The sequence below is a fragment of the Poecilia reticulata genome, chromosome 10, assembly GCF_904066995.2.
Source record: "Poecilia reticulata chromosome 10, P_reticulata-male-v2, whole genome shotgun sequence".
In the NCBI taxonomy this organism is placed as follows: Eukaryota; Metazoa; Chordata; class Actinopteri; order Cyprinodontiformes; family Poeciliidae; genus Poecilia; species Poecilia reticulata.
Window position 1 is genome coordinate 11,530,326 of NC_088839.1, and position 20,158 is coordinate 11,550,483.

General features: G+C 41.5%; 1 long non-coding RNA gene across 1 annotated transcript in view; it reads right to left on the reverse strand.

Annotated features, from left to right (window-relative positions):
- Window positions 1-1,157: 1,157 nt before the first annotated feature.
- Window positions 1,158-20,158, reverse strand: part of LOC145553266 (uncharacterized) — a 66,758-nt gene continuing 47,757 nt past the window's right edge. The window contains exon 3 of the long non-coding RNA XR_014089569.1: window positions 1,158-1,340. This is a non-coding gene — a long non-coding RNA (uncharacterized LOC145553266). The remainder of the gene's footprint in view (window positions 1,341-20,158) is intronic.

Sequence of the window (20,158 nt, forward strand, 5' to 3'; positions counted from 1 at the left end):
TATAAATGTAGCGTGAAGGTGGCGCACATCTGTGTTTTCTAGATTCAATTATAACTTTACTTTTTTTGTACTTGTAGTCAACAAAACAAACAAACAAAAAAAAAAACATATTGGGATTTTCAGCGTTCTGAGTTGCTCATTTGACTGAATGCCCACAGGACAAATGCACTACTCCATAGTTTGAACGTTGTGTCAACAACTGAATATTTTTCTGCTTTTGCTATTTGAACTAAAAAAAAAACATGATTTCTTGCACCTTGTAACTGGCTGCAAGTAATTCAGAGCAATAGAGTTGTCAGTCTGCTCCAGGATAACAACTCAACCACATCGCTGTTGCGTTTTAAATGATGTTTAAAGAGGGATTATAATGAGACAACGATCATTTATTTTACATTCAAACGAGCAAATGGGTGATTATTCTGTCTGATCTTTATATAGAAGTTGAGTTTTTTTGGGGGGGTAAATATTAGAAATACATTCACGTTTATTAAATAATTAGGTTCGACTGATCACAATCTTGAAACACAATCTGCAGTTTAGACATTTTAATGAATTGATTTCTCACTATAGGGAATTGTAAAACAAGTTGCTGTGATGATGCGAAAATGATCAAAAATATTTCAAATGTTTCTCTCCTCGGAGAAATAATCCAAATCAGCACCGTGCAGTTTTCACTTTCTTAGAAAACTGCCAATACAGTTGGCTGTCCTACCTAATGTTTATCTTATAAATAATGCAAACATCATGTTTGTCATACTTCTAAACTGAAATATTTCAGTGTTGACTTACTAATTAACTCCAGTACATCTCTTAAATGCACAATGTGGGGACACACCAAAGAGGATTAATGCTGGTGGCTATTGGGCTAGCTCTTAAATAAAGATATGGTTTAGAGCCATTTTACTTGATGGTTCATCAAATGCATCCCTTAATTGGGTAAATACAGCATATCGATTAAAATGAAGTACAAATGGAAAAAGTACATCTGGTACAACAGGCAGTATTCAACAAGGTTTTATTCAGATTAGTCAGACCAGTTCCCATTACAGGTGTCAGTCCTGCTGATTGCTGTCCCATGTTACTACGTTGGTGAAAAAGGGTTAAATCCCCCCCCACCCCAATCTCCCCCCAATCTTCCCCCCTCCTTTTCCCTCAATCTCTGACGTAAGCCCAGTGACGATATCCTCCATGTGAAACGAAATCCTGCCTTTTTTTTTATATCCCCAGCGCCCCCCCTCCATCCCAGTTTGAGGAAATCCCAGACATGAGTGGGCAGCCTGCAGTTTTCATCCAGTTGCGTGGATCTGACCAGAATGTGCCACATTCTGCAACAAGGTGACCTAGAAAGGAAAGAGAAGGGTTGAAGAAAAAGTATAGATTTTATTTCTGAAACCACGCCGCCTCAGATTCGCGATGTCAACCCCCCAAAAATTGAATTTTAGTAAAAAAAAAATTCCCTTGATAATCATATACACAGAAGATTTCAGCGAGCTTTTCTTGGTACTGAAATGAGTCGCTGTCCGTGGTGCTGATCCGCCATGTCCGGTGGAGTACGTGTTGGGCAACATGAAAACAAAACACAATTAACCGCAGTCACTTTTTCAATCAACATCTTTAAATAAGACTGTATTATTTTTTAGTTAGTATTTAATCAACTAAAATACATTTATTTGTCGCATAAAAGGGCATTAAACGTGTTCAGTGGTGCTCCTTTGGTTTGTCCTGTAACGGCTTGTTTTTTGTGAGCGTACTCTGCCCTCTTGTGGTTTTATGTGAAAACGACACTCTGATCATTTTTCTATTGCGTTCTTTAGGGAACGAAGAAGGTCTTCGTGAGGCCACAATGCTCTAACAAAACAACAAACAAACAAACAAACAAACAAACAAAAAAACCTAATAGCTATACTACTTTTTAATGAGGCAGCTTTAAACAGTTGGTAATTCTTCCGAGCAACTTTGAGCAGATATAGTTCACACTAAACATTCATTGCTGATTGCCACTTAACTCCAAAAAGATAAATTAAAGTGCAAGTGTCTTAAGAAAATTAAGACTTTAAATAAAATGTTGTTTCTGTACCCTCCTTCAATGAGCTCTTTCTTAAAGAATTGCACAGAAAAAATCTAAACATGGATTCATTATGCCTTTCACACAACAATTAACGACTCAACTGGAAAATCCACATAAAAAATAAAAAACACTAGACAAAACTCTGAAATTCACTCTCCTCACTCCATCATTACTCTGCATATAGAGTGCTTTGCAACAATACTCACAACTTTAAAGCATTTTATGGGGATTTTATGCAAATTCTTTTAGCAGTGTACCGAAACTTGGTGTGCAGTTGTATTGAATCCCCTTTCTTTCAACATCTTTGCATCTAGTGTCACACTTTTCTAGCTAATGAATCGAGTCCAACTGGATTAATTCCTGGCTGCCTGCCTTAACTAACAGAAAAAAAGAAGACATTAATACGCAAAGTATGTTGCAATCTACAAATCTGGCCATTATGAAAAAAGAATAGTAAAGAAAGTCATCTTGAGTGTGGGGTCTTTTCACACCCCTGTTTTCTGTCTGTCATTTGGGGTCGGGGTCCGGGAGGACCGGGCCATCTGATGTTGGGACTGGGATCCGGTGTGGTTTGGTGGCTCGGTGTAGTCTGTTCTGTTGTTGTATCTTGCTGTTGCGGCGTGCTGAGAGGTGAGGGGCTGGATGTGGTGGGGGGTATTTGGAGTGGGGCTGTGTATTCAGCTCGTGCTGTGCTCTCATCAGCTTTTGTGGTGAATGAAAAGGTTAATTAATCATGGAACCGGGGTGCCCACTGTGGATCTGAGATTCGTGGCGTCTCTGCTTGGGGGCATATGTTCGATGTTTGTGTGCTGGTTGGGGGTGGTTCTATGGGTGAACTCATGTCGGAGCTTATGGGCGGTGGGAGGTCCATGGAGTTGGGGTAAGAACTCCCTGGGAGGTTGGGGCTGTTTATTCTGGGGGCTGCTCTAGCTGCCTGGCTCATGTGGAGTGTGTGGACTCTTTCTGATGCCGCCTCTGGACGTTGTCAGCGTCTACGCCCAGTCACTCGGGTGATGCCTGCCCCTCATCAGGGGTGATGGGCTTCTTTGCTACTGGAGGTTTGGGCGGGCTGCTCTTCTCCACCCTGGAACGACAGGAACCTCTCCTGGGTCAGCGGACAGGTTGCCCCTTTTGAAGGAGTTACCTGTACCTGGGAGTACAGAGTTAAGTGGGCAGTGCACGTGTGTGTATGGAGTCCAAATTTGAGTGTGTTTATATTGGGTAAATTTTCAAATAACTTCATTTAAAATATTGGTTTATACATATATACACACACAAATAGTTCTTAGTTACAACATATTCTGGTTATTTAATTTCACATATTTAATTCTTTTTTATGCCAGTTTATTATATCCAAAAACTTGCCTTATAAACATAAGTGTACAGAAGAGTCTTTGACCCAAACAGCAGAAAGGGGCAACACGTTTTCTCTCCCTGTCCAATGATTTTAATTCGTAGAATAAATTACAGTAATGCTCTGCTTTCTGGTTTTCCCAAAAATCAATAGCTCTATTATAGGTACTTCACAACTAGACAAATGCTGATAATAATCAGAAGCGAACTCACATCACACCAATTTTTACTTTCTGCATTGGCTACCTTCATCCATCCATCCATTTTCTGCCGGGGTCGGGTTGCGGGGGCAGCAGCTCCAGAAGGGAGGCCCAGACTTCCCTCTCCCCAGCCACTTTTTCCAGCTCCTCCGGGGGAACCCCAAGGCGTTCCCAGGCCAGCCGAGAGACATAGTCCCTCCAGCGTGTCCTAGGTCTTCCCCGAGGCCTCCTCCCATTGGGACGTGCCCGGAACACCTTACCAGGGAGGCACCCAGGAGGCATCGTTACCAGATGCCCGAGCCACCTCAACTGGCTCCTCTCGACATGGAGGAGCAGCGGCTCTACTCTGAGTCCCTCCCGGATGACTGAGCTTCTCATCCTATCTCTAAAGGAGAGCCCAGCCACCCTGCGGAGGAAACCTATTTCGGCCGCTTGCATCCGTGATCTCGTTCTTTCCGTCTTGACCCAAAGCTCATGACCATAGATGAGGGTGGGAACGTAGACCAACCGGTAAATCGAGAGCTTCACTTTTTGACTCAGCTCTCTCTTCACCACGATGGACCGGTACAGCGCCCGCTTCACGGCAGACGCTGCCCCAATCCACCTGTTGATCTCCCGCTCCCTTCTTCCCTCATTCGTGAACAAGATCCCCAGATACTTAAACTCCTCCACTTGAGGCAGGACGACCCCCCTGACCCGGAGAAGGCACTCTACCCTTTTCCAGCTCAAGACCATGGCCTCGGATTTGGAGGCACTGAGCCTCATCCCGGCCGCTTCACACTTGGCCGCGAACAGTTCCAGCAAGAGCTGCAGATCACGATCTGATGAAGCCAAAAGGACCACATCATCCGCAAAAAGCAGAGATGTGATTCTAAGGCCACCAAGACGGATCGCCTCAACACCTCAGCTGCGCCTAGAAATTCTGTCCATGAAAGTAATGAACAGAATCGGTGACAAAGGGCAGCCTTGGCGGAGTCCAACTCTCATCGGAAACGAGCCCGACTTATTGCCCCCAATGTCCATGCGATATTGCAGAGTCATGTGAGCCAACACAACCCTACAACATCCAGAGCCTTAAGGAACTCCGGGCGGATCTCATCCACCCCCGGGGCAGTGCCACCGAGGGGCCCGAGCTGCCGACCTCCCGAGTTGAGGTCAGCAGCACACCATCCCCACCATAGACAGTGTTGGTGTTGCACCTTTTCCCCCTCCTGAGACGCTGGATGGTGGACCAGAATCGCCTCGAAGCTGTATGAAAGTCTTTCTCCATGGCCTATCCAAACTCCTCCCACACCCGAGTTTTTGCCTCTGCAACCACCCAAGCCGCATGCCGCTTTGCCTGCCGGTACCCATCAGCTGCTTCTGGAGTCCCACAGGTCAAAAAAGCCTGATAGGACTTCTCCTTTAGCTTGACAGCATCCCTCACCAAAGGTGTCCACCAACAGGTTCGAGGGTTGCCGTCGCAACAGGCACCAACAACCTTGCGGCCGCAGCTCCGATAAGCCGCCTCGGCAATAGAGGTATGGAACATGGTCCACTCAGACTCAGTGTTATTGCTATTTATGGTGTTTAAAGTACATGTCAGACTTAAAGGAAATTGTTTAAAATTGCACATTAGCTATTGCAGCTCCATTTAAACCACCATGTTGTGAGGGGCAAAACGCTCTAAGTCTACCATAGTGGTAGACTTGGAGTTAACATGGCATCTCAAAATTGGTGCGACTTGATCTGAACTGGTTGAAAACTATCTTGGCCTCACTTCTCAATAACTCATATCGAACTGTGACATCACGGCATCATTTTATCGGTTTTGTTCTTATTTGTATGTTTTTACAGGAAGGTTTACATTGAAAAGAAGCCACATTTATTCCATATGCACAGTGCCTTGCTGTCCGAAAATGTCAGTGCTGGATTTATCGCTTCATCTGTTGTTATTTTAATATCTGAGAATTAGCAGGCAAGTATTTATGAGCCACAACTGAAACTAACCAATTTGCCTGATATTTTCCTAATACTCAGGTGATGCCTTGAGTTACCAAACTATTGTTGCACAAAGCTCTTACAGATATTAGATAGTAAAAACAATAATGCCTAATTCTGAGAAGGACTGAGGATTTCATAAAGATTCCTTACAATTTTGCAGTCAAACAAATTAATCACACAAAATGGACTTTGAGAAAAAACAAAGAACTGCTAAAGGAGCAGTATTATATATTGTCTGGACAAAGCGCCACTTTATAGCCCAATCAAGTAACTATGTTACCTTGAGTTGTTGCCGTATAGATCAAACATGATTTGAAAACAATTTGATTTTGCAATTTGATGCCTTGAAATTGGGCCTCTGTCTCTTTAAGAAGCTCCTTCACATCAGTGACACTCTCCCTTCACCACGTCATCGCAACAACGTCCCTCTACTAAGCTTTTAACAACACTTTACTAGCGTTGCACTGAGAAATACTTCATATAATGAGCTCAGCAGATGCACGGCTCCACCAGGTGTTTGCTAATTGCTGCCACCGCACGTCTGAAGGTGCCGAGCGGGGGAGTCGCGACGCGAGGGAGGCCTGCTCTGTGAGGCGGAAGCTCGGCTGGAGACAGCAGCTCCGAGGAGAGAAGGCAGCACCCGGTGAGACCGCACATTTCTGCACCCAGAGTAACTACCAGGTGGAGATTAAAGGATTTCTCAAACATGCATGACAGAATCAAAGCAACTCTCCAGGTATGTTTTTGATGAAGGAATGGCATCATAACATGGTATAAAGCTCATAAAAGTTGATTTTACATGACGCTGTCCCTTAATGTTGGAGCTTTAGGAGTTGTTGTCTGCTTCACCTGGTTGGTGATCCATTCTACTTAAGAATCATTCCAGTGGATACATCACAGTTGGATTTGGTTCTGATTGGGCCCCCCTCTCAGTAAAAACGTTTTCTTCTTGACAGCGTTTTAATGATCATCATGGCCTAAAATCAGCTCTCAGTAGGATTACTTTTGTTTAAAGTAAAGGAGCTTGCTGCTAATAAGGGTCCAGCGTGCATCCTTCGAGGATTTAGTTTTCCAGTCCATTTAATAAATATCCCTTTACTACACTAAATTGCACAACTCCTATGTAAACAACTTTCATCCTTACAGTCCCTTTGAATTGAGGCTCGGTGGATTGGAATAACATCTGCCCCTTAACCCCCAAACCGCTAAGACATGCTCACTGGTGCACAGCTGAACATTGTATTTGCACAGGTTTGTGCCCGCTGGTTCATGTAATTGAGTGACGTGAACATCTGAAGGAGGCTGAGCAGAACTCCACTGAGCCGGCAGGCCAAAAATAAAGGTGATTCACTGTGCGTTATGATCTCGGAAATAAATTGTGCAATAAAATGTTCTCTGCGCGCAGTTCCTAAATCGCAAGCACAGCCGGAATCTCAGCCTCGGTTGGCAGAGGTCCCCGCAGCCCCCAGTGAACCCGTCTTTATTTATCATGCCCTCTTTTTTTACAACTGGCGCTCACGCGAGGCCTTTCTCCTCAACAGATCCATTGAGTGGATTCAGTCAGTCAAAGCAAGCATTATATAATTCCAATCAATCTGCGTTATAAAATCTTGACATAAGCTGAGGCCGCCACACAGCAGAAATTTACAGCTGTTTAGACTGCAAGTCATTTCCCCGTGGCGTGTGCATACATACTGCATCTGCCTTTGGAGCTAAGTGCAAATAAAACCCTTGCCTGGGGAGGACTTCAAACGAGAGTTTTACTCCTTCTCCGAAGCGGGCATGAATGATTGGTTACACACACTGCATCAGACTGCATTTAGTCTACCGCAAATGGGGAAAGGAAAAATGGGAGTGCTTGCTGCAGGTCTTTCAATAAAAAACAACAACAAAAAAAACCCATCTTTGATATTTTTAGCACTGATGAATGGCTCAGTAGGACGGGTTAGGGAGGGGCTTTTGATACCTCTAGGTGGCAGCAGAGACTGTTGATCTTCATAAAGGCTGTGATTGCCATTCACAGCACTAACCAGGGAGCACATTAAGTGAAGACATACTTGGATCAATGTACTTTAATGTATAACCAGGCTTGTACAGGATGCAGTGTTCTCCTGTGTGTGACCCTCCTCCTGCGGAGCTCAAGTGCGTCGACGTTACTGCTGCAGGATGCCGCTGCCGTCTCCTTGAAAGCTGTGAGCTCTCTGCGTTCGGCGGTGGAGCAGCAAGTTTACCTTCGACATCCAAAATGGCTTGAGATGAACTCCTGCCGCACAACCAAGACGGAAGGAAAATAGAACAGACCCATCACCTAACCTGGAGAATCCCCTGACCATAAATGCACCTGTAGATGACTGATGCTCTCTGAGGGTTTCTGTTTTGTCACGCATGCGTGATTATTGTTTTGTTCTACCGTGTCTTTTTAGAAACTTAATCTCTACAGTATATACTCATAATGAGCGTTAATTTATGTAACATTTGTTGTTAATCTGTTTGTTTGAATGATTCTGTACATTGAACTCTCTGTATACAGTAAGCTGATTGAACTATCCTTGGGGTCTACTAGCAAACGTAGTAAAATTAAAGGCATTATGTAAATTGAACAAGTGCTCCCAGCAATTTTCCATCTTCTTTATGCACGCAGGCTTAATTCAATGAATCTTTGTGAAAGCACTTTCAGCAGCGATGGAGCTCGATAGGCAGCACCTGAATAAAAGCCAAGCTGCACAGATTAACAATGTGACATACTGGAAGTAATATTACAGTACATTATGTCATGGCAATTTGTTAAACTGCTTTGAGACAGAAGCGTGACTTGTAGGCTTGTGTCTGCAAATTTGCTGCAATGATGAAAAGGCTGTCCATTTAGTGGCCATGCGGCGCAACCCGTCACTTTGGGAAGTTAGAAAAATAATAGTTTAAAACTTAGTCGGAGAAAAGACAAATATGTTTCAGTTGAACCAACTTTTCTTCGTGTTTGCAAACACTGGATAGAAAATATCCGTTAATAGTCAAGAGTTTAATGTCCCAGTCGGAAATCCAACATTTGGAGCTGCCTCGAATTTGGTATGAGGTTTTGCTGCTGCACATATACGACATAGTGAAAGTTTCATATTCACGTAGTGTCACAATGTAATAAAATAACATTGGAGAAAATATTACAGTAACTCTAAGTGCTGCAGCAATTTGCTAAACTGTTTTGTAGCAATGCTGCATTCTGGCCACTGCAGGGAGTTGCAGAAGTAGCAATTTAAAACAACAGGGATAAATAATATTTATTTTTTTAATTACTTTTTTTCTCTCTGGTGATTTTTACACTTAATACAATGAAGAGGAGTTCTCTTAGTAGTTGGAAATCCAAGAAATCCCCCAAAATGTTCACCTGCCACAAAATCAGCATCCAACATCCCTGCCATGTGTATGAAACATTTTAAAAGTTGCAGATATGATCTATTAATCAGCACAATCAGTAATTGTTGTGTCACCTTAAATTATTGAAACACATAGTAGATTATTTATTGTGAATATGTTCCTTTAGTGTCAAAACCCATAAAATGTAGAGAAATAAATGTTATATTCGTGTATTGCTAAGTTACCCAACAGCAATGTGACGTACTGGATGCAATATTACAGTGTATTTATATGCAAATATGATGTAACTTGGGTTTTTTTCTGCAAAATTAAAAAATATTGTCCATTAGAAAATCAAGGTTTTGTTTACTTCTAACTAAAAGCTGGAGACAGCTTACCACCAGAGCATATCAGAGAAGCCCTCTGAGATAATAAACTTTTATCTTTTTTTCCCCAAAGATAATAAAAAATATGTTAAATTTTTTAAAATATATTTACCCTTTCAAAACTATCAGATAGATATTTATGATGCATTTTATTTATACTCAGAAGTCACATTCTCTGGAGTTTTCTGTCGAAAAGACATAAGTCTTCACTATCCACTGCAGCTACAGCAGATGTAATTTGTAGCAAAAATTGCAGAGCAGATATAAACTTTTTATAGGCAATCTTTATTGTCTATATCACATGAAATTAGTGATTGTATATTCGTCTCTGTGTTTCTGGAGTCTTTTAACACATAAAATGGAGACAAATACACCGTCATCTTTTTATAGAGAAATTTATAGTTAAATTCATACAAGCTGAAAGCAATATTAAGAGTATTTTATGCCAAATAATCTGTTAAACTGTTTCAAGACAGAAATATGACGTGTAAGATTTTTGTCTCAAAATTGATTGCTTGGAAAAAAAAAAACAAAAAAAGAAAAAAGCCCATCCTTGTTGCCTCTTTATTTTTGTGGTTTTTAACAGTTACATAAAGCCATCACAGCTGGCTGGTTGCCTGCACAATTGCCCTGCTATTAATTTTGGTGCGTAATTGTATTACATAATGTGTTATGCTACTTCATATGAGAGTCAAACAGCTGTGGCTATTGGTTGTTCTGCTGCAAGCATTGTTCGGGCTTTTCGTCTCGGCTGCTCTGCAAGGCAAACAGTTTCATCATAAAGGGGAGTCGTAGCAGGGCACTGTCAATTTTAAGCCACATCAGCGGTAGACTTATCCACGGCGCCTCAATATATTTTCTCAATGAATTGTCAGATTCTAAGGCCGGGCAGATTTGGAGTAATTTATATTCTCTTATCGGGCCGCAGCTAATTTAAACACAGCAGTCGTACAATGTCATCAGTGACAGACGGCGAAGTCAATCTCTGTTACACAGCGGCATAGATGAAGAAAGACAGCTGGGCATTTACTGCAATGGATTCCACATGTAGGTTTCCCAGCAGATGGTAGTGCAGCATCACCGAACAGCTTCTCGTGCAGCAGGACGAAAATGGTGCAGAAGAGAAGCCATCTAAAAATGACTGCTGCAGATTCTGAAGTACGAGATCTTAATGGGATAATAGGGCAATATCTTACCTACATCCTCTTTGTGCAAGACAGGACATTTTAAAGAAAAAAAAAAAAGGAAGGGAAATTATGAATGACAGCAGTATATCTTTCAGCACAACCTATCCGGTGCACCCAAGGGGACCATTAGAAGTGGAGCACGCCGATTGCCGAGGTGCAGGAAATGTGCGTGTTTCTGCAGCTCAGACTTGAGTCACTTTCAGAATTGAATCCGGCAATAAGTGCTATCATAATATTCTAACTGCAGATTAAATACTTGGCACAGCAGAAGCCAAGAGCAAACAAGGATCAGAGAAAATATGCAAGTTTGCTCAGATGTGAGAAGTTAAAAGTGTCTTCAGGGGCTTTATTTGCTTCGCAACTTCTTTTTTTGTGCTGCAATAGGATTTATAGCTTTAGTGTCATCAAACATCGCCTTTTGTTAGGCATAGTGCAGGCACGGAATCACAGCAACTCCGAGGTCGAGTGTGAAGAAAAGAAACTTTCCTTTTTTTTGTCAGATTTGGCCTTCTTTTAGGCTCGTCTCAAAGGAAGAGCACGCTGAAGCGAGATCAAACTGGAGAAATGATGATTGACTTTGCACCCGAACACAGAAGCCAAGCTTTACCTATCTGCTGTGGTGCTTTCCATCAGATAACTTTGCTCTCTCAAAGGTCCTTGAAGAAACAGTGTTGGGCCGACTTGAACACTATCCAAAGACACAAAATAATATGCAGTGAAACAAGCGGCCATGCACTGCACCACATCTCACTAAGAAACTTTAAGATGAGTGCTTTTACGCCAAACTCTTTAACAATTGTAAAAGAGTTTCTGCAGTTAAAGACATCACAGCCTAGGTTCTGACCAAACATATCAGACCAAAAAACATCAGCCACAAGTTCTAAAGCAAATCAGTATCCTTTGAAGTCATGCAAAACAGCCCTCATCAGATGAGAGCTCTGCAGACTGAGACATCCAGCATGTAAAAAAAATGCTATGATTTGAAACCTGGTAAGCTAATGAGTTTGCACTTCTATCTTCTCAATTTGTACAGGCTTTTGTGCCAAGGCCTTTGAGGCTTTTCTGTGCCAAGGCCTGTAATAGTGTTCCCATTGTTCGCCTGAGAATATGGCAATTTTTTTTTCATAAAAATTAAGCAGAGCCCATCTATATTTTCTTTTTTTTTCTCTCCCACATGGGGAAAGACAAGGAGATCAGGAGAATTTGTTCTGAATTATAGATATTACTGCGGTGAAATTAAATTCATAAAGAACAAAAGGAATAAAATCTTAAAAAGGCTCAGAAGGCAGGATGTTTCACAACTGCATCTGAGCTGCAATCTGTTGTAAGCAGCTCATTTTAAAGACTTCTAAAAGCATATTGCTCATTACTTTTTCACTCACTCCTCACGTCAACCTCACAGATTGAACTCATGCATTCTTGCAGGCAATAACCATCTGTATTAACTATGATATGAAGTTCCTTGTATAATGCGTATATTAGAGTCTCATTCAGTACAACAGATGTAGAATTGGGGCTGTGATTATGTGATTATTTCCCTCATGTCCCACTCTCTGTCTTTGTTAACCACATGCTAATACCGAACTCCCATTGCAGTGGTTCACATATATCTTGTGTTCCTGTGATAGAGTTGATGTGATGTTATATTTACAGGTACATCACAAAAAATACAAAGTTTTTGAAACAGTTCAAGATTTTGTTGTCACTCTTTGACAAAGTGAAACTCGTATATTAAATTCATTACACATCAAGTGAAATATCTTAAGTATTTATGGCAATTTCGATGATCGTGCCTCAGAAAATGTGAATGCTGTGGAAAAAGTTCAACATCGGAAGCTCCTGGTGTCACACTCTAATCGGCTTATTACTTCAGAACACCTGCGTAGGTTTGCTGAGCCTCTAACTGACCTCTCAGTCTGGGTCGGTAGGCTACACAATATAGGGAAGACTGCTGAATGTCACTGACACCCTTCACTATGACGATAAGCCACAACAGTGTGTTAGGAAACGATGCACCAGCAAAATTGATTCCAAAAATTGAGGGAGGATCGTAAGGAGCAAACTGAGGTTGGAGTCAGTACATAAAGAGCAAATATGCATAGAAGAATCCTATACACGGGCCACAAATATTGCATTATGATCGTGTCAAGCTACTCTTGAACCAGAAGCATCTTACCTGGACTAAGGAAGAAAAAAAGAACTGGACTGTAGCTTAGTGGTTCAAAATCGTCATTTCAAATAAAAGTAAAGTGTGCATTTTATTTGGAAATCAAGCTGCTAGGATCTGAAGAATGGAAGAAAGAGCACCTGGAATCTATGGGATGTTGTCAAGAGGAAAAGCTGGGACACCAGACCCAACGATAGACATAAACTAAAAGACGCCAAAACAGCAACCTGAGCTTTCATTACACCTCAGTAGAACCAGAGGTGGATTGTCTCCATACCAAGATGCACTAAAACAAATTATATTTTTTATTGATCATATGTCACCAATGTTTTTTTTTAGCCTGAGGTAATCCTTATTAAGCCGCTATATGTCTTACTGGGATATGTTGGTATATGACTTTGCACATGCCAACTTGAGTAACATCCCGTTTTTAATCCAAAGACTTTATTTGATGTCAGGCCATCGTTTGCAGCTCAAACAGTTTAAATTCATCTGGGAAAGCTTTCCACAAGTTTTAGATGTGCGTTTGCGGAAATTTTTGACTGCCCTTCAAGAAGCTCATTTGACATCAAACACTTGTGTCGGATGAGACGGCCTGGAACAAAGTCTCCACTAAATGATCTCAAAGGTATTCTATCTGGGTGAGGTCAGGTTCTGAAACTTCAGGGATTTCTTTCATTAGATCAAACAGTAACAAGGATGTAAAATTATTTACATTATTTACATTCCTCAACACAGGTATGGTGGGAGAGTGCTGATATTGCTCTGTTAAAATGATCCACCAAGCTAACATGTACAATTTATGTCAATGGCTTGAGGATGCATTTCTTCTTGAGAAAACGTGTCTTCCTACGTACCTGTTAATGTCTGACAAATACGTTGCCTATATCAAAAGAGACATTAATGTTTATAGATCATCACCTGAGCAATGACTGCAGTGCTTTGTTACGGCATTAAATTTAAGCTGTAGCATTGTACCCAGAGTGAAAATTGCAGCTGGTTAAGTCTTCAGGTATGTCTAATCCATTCGACTATTAATCCCTAAATGGAGACCAGAGGAAACCTCACAGCACTCGGATAAACCTTTAGTCTCTTAGACCATGGTGGGTTGCTCTTCCTGTGCAGTCAAGTTGCTTTTCTTGCCCCACTTTGGTCAAGAAAAGGGAAAAAAAGTACAAAACCAAAAATAATTAACACATGAGAGAACAGCAAAGCTTGTTCTGTGCATTACTCTGCTCATCCTTCTTATTATTCAAAGAACGTCCCCTCAGCTGTTTTTAATTGTGGTTCCTTTTGACGATAAATGTCTGGGACATTTGAGATAAACATTCAGCATTCAGTACTGTATGTTGGTGTTTACCCAAGATGCACTGCATGGGTCAGTCTGCAGAGAAGACGCAACCTCAAAGCATTTTTAATGAGACACTGAGGAGAAAACTGAAACAAATGCATTCGGTATGAAAGTTAGGGAGTACTTTACAGTCTCACCCTCTAATTCAATCACACACGCATAGAAACATGCGGAGTAACTCTAACAGGCTCAAGGTTGTTGCACTTATTGAATATATCAACTTAACCACTGATGTCATTGATCAAAAAGCCAATTCCAGTTCTGTTATTACGTTAGAGGGTAAAACAATTGCCAAATGACTTTGTAAGGTGCACTCACTTGGTAAACAGATCTGAGATCCATTAAAGCCTTGGAGATTATCAAGCCTCAGTCCAACAATTTGCAGAGATTGCTCTAAACACCTTGTTGCTGACCTTCCTCATCTGGTTGAAAGTCAATGGCAAATGTGGCAAGGAGCCCACCGACACCTCCATGCACTTTAATTACGCTGCATCTTTGCTGCTGGCTATTTCCTTGTCCTCTCGCCCCATTTATGTAACAATGCGTCCTTATCAATACCTTGGACTCACACACACTGCCCAGATGTGCCCCTGGTATCTTCTTTCCTTCCTGAAAGAAACAACACACGGCATGGGCTTCATCTCATGAATATTAATGCCAGGAAGCAGCTCATTGTTGTGCTTTTCTGGTTTACTGTAGCTGCCTCTCTCTGACCTCTGAGCTAAGAACGTGGATGTTTTCCATGTGCTTAATCATAATGCACAGCACCTCGTTCATTGATAGGTTAATGTACCCGAGAGGATCAATCCAGTCTGGCGCGACGGACATTTAAACGTCCGGGAAAGGCTTAAACAATAAACGCAGTCTGTCAGGATCTCGATCCGGCTTAATTAGACGCCGTTGCATCAGGTCTGATGACTGCTGTGATGTGTTACAGAGGATAATGGGTGAAAACAGTGCTGCTTAAGAATGGTGATTTAAACAAGAGCTCATTAAATGTGCAAAAATAAGATCTTCAACATGTTTTTTTTTGTAAAATGTGTTCCTAAAGATCTGAGTATTTTCACACTGGGGCCCTGAATCAAACAAATCTCAAAGCTGCCTTGGTCTCGTTTCTGCTGCAGTTATATAACTGCAGCAGTGGGAAGGGAAGGAATCAGAAGCAGGTCCCTGATTTAGCACTGACTGGCAGTCAATCAACAGGTAAAGCATCCTTTCTGCTCCATTAATCTCCCTATAACTTTATGCAAATCTGCTAGGAAAAAAAAAGAGAGGCTTCACCTGCCTCTGACACAGAAAAGCAACACAAAAAGTGTTTTATCTCTCCATGTCATAATGTTTTCTGTCAGGTTGTTGACGAGACAGCATATGGAGTGCAAACATAAGCAAACTGTTTTTTTTGCTCCCTTTTATGGTGGAAAATAACACCTGGGTTACTGTAGCTTTGTCCTTTGAAGGGTAAAAGCAAAGCTTCCACGTGAATGCAGAGAAAAACATTTGCTCCAAATGAATAAATAATAAAGGGAGATGAGGTGTTTGCATTAATTTGCAAAGCACCACCAAATGCAGAGAATTTTCACAGCCCTTTGAGCCAGGGTTTTTTGGAGGGATCATTTTCTCATGGCAGGGTTTTATGACATGCAGCCAAAAATAGCAGCACTTGGGAGAGGAAAGTTAACAAATGCAATGCAGTTGACAGTAAATTAAATAGAAAGCATTGTGAATCAAAATGTAAACCAAGAGGAATTGCTATGTGTGTGTGCGCACGTGTGTGTGTGTACTTGTATTTATTACGTAGAGAGGACCAGAATCACAATATTTTCCATCAAAGGAAGGTCTTTTGTGAAAATGAGGACCTTTTTCTGGTTCTCACCGTTTTGCACTTCTACTGCACTCAACTAGTTAGTTTTAGAGGTATGGCTTGAATTAATTTTTGGTTAGGGTTAGGCATTGTTTGGTATTGATTAGCATTATAGTAAATAAAGGTGTGTAGCAAAAGGGAAATACCTAAAACATGCAGGGCAGGGGGGCGTGAGGACCGATGTTGAGAAACACTGGTATAGCAGTACAAGGATGTGTGTGTGGTTGTGTGACTGTGGGATACGGAACATTAAATAGAAATGTAGATCTACCTACATTTTCTGCTATGTCTGCTGATTTTTCTTTGTTTTTGCATCTTGCATATTTATTTGTGAAAGCTTTGATGAGACTCACTGAGCAAAACCAAAGAAGTCATTATATCTGAAAGCATGAGCATCTGCAGCTTGATTGTCTCTTTTGTTTCCCAATGCCTGGCAAGCTATAGCAGAGCATTATGGTCCAAGGACTGGAAAGCCTTTCCCTTTTGTTAATGAAGACCTGAAAGCAAACACAGCCCTGTTTGCCAGAGGCTGGTTGGTGTAACATGGACATCCACAGTTACTGACAAAAAGATTCATTCCCATTGAATCTTTTCACATTTATCGTGTCACAACAAACAAATATATTTTAATGCAATTTAATTTAATAGAACAGTATCCACTTTGTATGAAATGAGTGTTCAGTTACTTATTTCCACAGCTTTGCTGTGTCCAGTACAAGGTTTGTGGCAAATGAGACTTTAACAGTGGCTTTTGTTTTGCCAATTTCTATGAAGACCAGATATTAACTTTTTAACAGCTGTATAACTACCTCACAACTTAATCCCTGAATTGTCTGCTGTGTGTTTTAAGTCTTCATGATGTTGTTGGTTTCTCTGACTAAACGCTCAGGCCTCTAAAGAACAGATGGATTCATGCAGAGAATAACTTTCAATAAACTGGAATAATTTTACTCACTAGGGGACCTTTGAAGATCAGTGGTTGCCGCTGATTTAATGCAGCTTCTTATAAAAGGGGGATGAATACAAATCATGGCATGTTGTTTAGATTTTAATTTAGAAAAAAAAGTCAAAACCACATGTCCTTTTTGCTGCATTTCACAATCATAAATGACTCTGTATCGTTATGTAACTTTGACAATTGCACCAAATATCAATAAAATACGCAGCAGTTTGTGGTTGTAAAGTGAAGAAAGTGAAAAGGTTCAAGGGGCATGAGTCATTGTGCAAGGCATTGTAGCTCCAGTGGACATGCTCTGTTGTAAATCTCAACTGCAAAGCAGGTGAATTATACCTCTTGCTAAACAGCTCAGCTGAATTAATATGTAGCCTCGGGCTTGTGTCTTAGCAGGGGTCCTCAACTGCAGCTCTGTGCTGAAATGCCTGAAGCAGAACTGAGTTGGTTTTCCTCCAATCTTGCATCATACCACTCTGAACAATCGCCTTTGCTCCTTTTCCTTCTGTGCTTAAATTATGTCTGCCTGATGATGAAAATCCTAACAATGGAGTTGAACCTTCTCCCAGCCTTTCCTTGGCAAGACTTGAACTAAGCAGAATAAAATAGCAAGAGCAACAATTTGTCCCAAATGGAAAATTATTTGTGAGTATGAAGTATTACATCACTTAACTGAAAGACTTGGGGAGAGAAAAAAAAAAACTTAATTAGCGCCTCCGGAGAACAGAAGCAGGTCCAAGATTTCAAGGGTAACGCTCAGCCAAAATCTCAGCCAATATATTATCTCTCACATTAGCTGGTACCCTGCTGCAAGAGAGCACTCTTTTCACTTAGAAATATACAATATGGCAGACATGAATAAGTATGAGTCCTGGTCGTAAGCCCAAGTATTCTCCATGTTTAATTAACCAAGCTGTCAGGAAGCTACTTGCACTCCGCTTTTATCCCAGTCAGGCCCGTATCATACCCTCATTCTCCGTGTAAGCGTGTGTGTGTGTGTGTGTGTGTGTGAGAGAAAGAGAGAGAGAATGCGTGTGTGTGTGGATCTAGAGGGAATCAGCATCTTTGTGTTTCATCTCTGTTTTCATTAATGGAAAGAAGGTGGTGTTTGCACTGACCTTCTGAAAGAGATGAGACGTGTCTCAAACTTGAGCCCCACAGACTAGTTGGAGTCGAAGGTCCTAATTGGCATGTGATTGCCCGTCATGAGTCATCATGGAACGAGGTGGGGGAGGTGCCCGTCTCTTTTTTTCAATGTCGCTTGCTTGTGTGCAAACACACGGGGCCAACAGATGGCAACATTGTTCCTCGTTGAGCGGAACAGGTTACTTGGCAATCTGCCAGTGAGGTAGGGGTGCATTGAGAAACCCTCAAAAAATAAAAACAGCCATCAAATACAAGTGTGGGCGATGACGATGTGACTAATTGTTGCCATGGTGATCTGGTCTTTGAGATAACGTCTAACGGTGAGGGGAAAAAAAGGAGCCCGCCGTGCAGACAGCAGAGGAGAAAACAAGAGAGGAATGGAAAGGAGGGTATGGAGAGGGTGAAGGAAAAAGAGCAGTAATGGTTATGTCTGGGAAAGAAAAAAAGAGAGAGAGGTAACCCCATAATGAAAGGCCAATTCAGCTCCACCTCCCTCAGACACAAGCACTCGCACTCAATTCAGTGATGTAAATACCATGCAGCTGAGTTATTCAAGAACTTCTCACTCTGCAATTATCGGTTTTCAAAATGGATTTGAGCTGAACCTGGGCGGTAAAGGGTCTGTTGGAGAGGCTCTTTGCAAACCAAAGGTGTCAAAAGGAGTTTAGGTAAATGAGCCAAGGGAATCCTTTAGCCACGTTTAATTATGTTTACGGGATGCATAAAAGGGTAGAAACGTGATTACAGTCTGGGATAAAAAAAAAAAGAAAAAGTCTTTTCACACAAGTCCTCTAAATGTCAAAAATTACACGCTCTTCTCTTTCTGTCTGAAAGGGAGAAATGGATGTATACCTGACACACGCTGCAATTTGGAGGATGTAGTTATCCTTTCAATCATACTCTGGATCCTTTCATCAACCCTTGTGTACATCTGAGGCGGTGGAGGACTAAGATGTGTTGTTTCCTCAACCAAGTGCCAAACCATTGTCTGTGTGTATGTTGCGCCAGGGGAGGGACACCTATCTGGAAATGGACTGGTAAAAATCCAAGACAGGAAAAAAAAAATTATAGCAAGAAAGAGGTAGTGTTGGAGGGTTGGTTACAATGCTGCATAGGTTACACCTATAGGACTTTGACTTTTATTTCTCTGATTTCATGCACCTTCATCAGCAAAGAGCTTGACGTGATAGAAATCTACAGTTGTGACGTTATCTCGAAGAAGTGACTCAGCAGTCTGTTTTTTGTGGAAGCTCTGGTCCACTGTTTGCAGCAAGATGTTGCAAATGTTAGTGACTACTACTTTAGTGGCTAGATGAAGCAATTAAAGGAGATAATAGTCCCATTAACTTTTTACTTAACCTTAACATAGAAAGTACTTCTGGATCAGCGCATCCGTCATTTTTTGGAGAGTGTGTAAATGCTCTGTGATGAAATGGGTGAGAGGCGTGGCCTGTCTAACACTAAGCCAGATTCTGTTGAAGGCTGGTTCTGTTCTGGAACTGAAGGATGCTGCACACTTTGAAGAACAAACTTCTGAACATCCTCTTTACTACATAGGAGCCCAGCAGAGTAATTCTTCAGTCAGAGGCTTTATCTGCCCATTTCTTCACAGATGGCTACAAGAGATCCATTCTGCCCACTGCAATAGTGATTTACAATGAGTATTTGAAGAGACCTGGATGATGAGGGTTTCATGATCCGGTTGAGATCAACAATTATTGCAGAATTGAACTTAATTGAATTAAGTGCGCCGAGTCTGCCACTCAAGCCATAGTGAGTCACCACATGAGTCTGACTAGGCAGACTCATGTGGTGTCAGACTTTAATGTAGTGTACCCTGGTATTTCCATTTCATACCCTGGTATGCAATGGAGACCTCCCATCCCTAGACGGAGGCTCATCATTTCAACTGAAAAATATCATGTAGTGTCTTAAAAAAAAAAAAAAATCATGCTAATCCGGTTTTCCCTAAAGTCAAGGTCATCTGTTTAATAAGGCAGATAGAAATCTTCACTGGGCTCACATTTCCCCTTGGCGCTATCTTAGAAGCAACAGCATACTGTTGTGTTATGTGTTATCACATGGGAGCTACCGTTGGTGTGGGAAGCTATGCTGAGCTGTGGCTTTGTGTCATATGACAACCTGCTACCTGGCAA